General features: G+C 43.1%; 1 pseudogene; it reads right to left on the bottom strand.

Annotated features, from left to right (window-relative positions):
* Positions 1 to 948: 948 nt before the first annotated feature.
* Positions 949 to 1,130, bottom strand: LOC142562617 (U2 spliceosomal RNA; annotated as a pseudogene).
* Positions 1,131 to 1,915: the final 785 nt, after the last annotated feature.

Genomic DNA, 1,915 nt, shown 5'->3' with positions numbered 1-1,915 from the left:
TGCTTAACTTATAAGCACAATCAATGCGTGGTGAAATATAGCGGGGTGAGGATTGATGTTTTTGCGTATTGCTGGATGGCAAAACAACTTATGAAACAGGATGAAATGCGCAATTTTTAAAATTATGGGATTTTACGCGCCAAAACCACTTTCTGATTATGCGGCACGCCGTAGTGGAGGACTCCGAAAATTTCGACCACCTGGGGTTCTTCAACGTGCACCTAAATCTAAGTGCACGGCTGTTATCGCACTTCGCCCCCATCCAAATGCGGCCGCCACGGCCGGGATTCGATCCCGCCACCTCGTGCTCAGCAGCCTAGCACCACAACCACTGAGCAACCGCGGTGGGTAACGCGCAATTTTTCGACAAAATATATATAGAGATGTTGAGAGATCCTTTCATTACGGTAGTAGCTGCTGTTGCTAAACAATGTGAGACAGTAGCAAACACAGACAGCTATTCTGAATATGTTCTACACATTTATTTAGGTTAACCTGACCAGGATCTCATATGGACGCCACATACTTCGGTTTCTAACGCACGAGGGTGGAACTAAATTTGCCGTAGCTCGAAATAATTGCTGCTTACAGCGAAGCTGTATATGCCTAGCCAATACATCCATCCGTCCGTCTGTCGCCTGTACGCGGAAAACCCCTCCGGCGCAATCCCATGCTTGAGTAGTCTCCCGCGTCCGGCGGCTGATGACCCGGCGTCGCCTAGGCCAATCGCGTGAGTCGAAACTGAACGCAAACTGAACCTGAGTTTCGAACAACGATCTCCGACTGTACCGCTGTTCTGCAGCAGCAGCTAAACATTGTTTTCACTTTTAACATGTTCTAACCCCAGTATTCCTCCCCTACTGATATTTTTTGAAAGTTGAGTGACTTTGTTACACCGAAACTGTTTATGGCCAAGGTTCCATACATTTTTGTTATGCGCGTGCGCAAGAACCATGTGTCGATCCAGGAGGTATAGTGCATCACCGGGCCGACCCGCGGCGGAGGTGAAACGGGCTTCGAGCACTCCCTCAACTTGCAAACATAAGTTTAATATCTTCGGTCAAAATAGAGTACGTATCGGATATTAAGCTAACAAAAACAGATACGACACTTTGAACCGCTTCGGCCATGTCTGCGTTCAAAGAGCTTGAGTATCAACTTTCTTTCTGGTCTCCCGTAGTGCCGGTCCCGTCGTCGACGCGAATATATATAAACATAACGGTAAATGAGTTCATACCGTTGTTCAAAATACTGTGTCACTTTTGTTTGATGTGGTAACCAGCTTCTCTAGTCATCCACCTTGACAGAGTGGAATGTCTCATTATTTTTATTTCTGCGCTGCGTAGCATCAAGTTTACCAAGCGTTTTCGAATTCCAATCTGTTAAGTTGCTCCTAAAGCTACGGTTTAATATGCTGTAGACTATCTAGTCTGTACGTGTCTGATTCCTTTGTGTTTTTTTTTTATTTCAGGAGATGCTATGCAACGATTTTTCGGACTTTAGTCTGTTCATATATATTTAACCAGCGTGCAAGTAGAAATGCCTCACGGCGGTCCCAGGGCACTTAAATAAGAGATTGACTGATTGATTCATGAGTTTATATTATTATTATTATTATTATTATTATTATTATTATTATTATTATTATTATTATTATTATTATTATTATTACTACTACTACTACTACTACTACTACTACTACTACTACTACTACTACTTCTTTGCGCCCGACGGTCCACTTTTGGGTGTTCCTCACGGTCTTGAGACCACTTTCTTTAGTATAAAAAGTGAAAATCGCAACGTGTTGCGCCGATTTGCAGCATTTCTTTTTGTTAACTAACCTTTGCAATACCTATATATGTATGCTGTAAGGGGCTAGACAACAAACCTTCTACCAATAAAATAGCGGTGCATG

Source organism: Dermacentor variabilis, chromosome 10 (genome assembly GCF_050947875.1).
Source record: "Dermacentor variabilis isolate Ectoservices chromosome 10, ASM5094787v1, whole genome shotgun sequence".
Taxonomy (NCBI): Eukaryota; Metazoa; Arthropoda; class Arachnida; order Ixodida; family Ixodidae; genus Dermacentor; species Dermacentor variabilis.
Note: the sequence above shows the minus strand (reverse complement) of the source record. Positions and strands in the feature narration are given on the sequence as shown.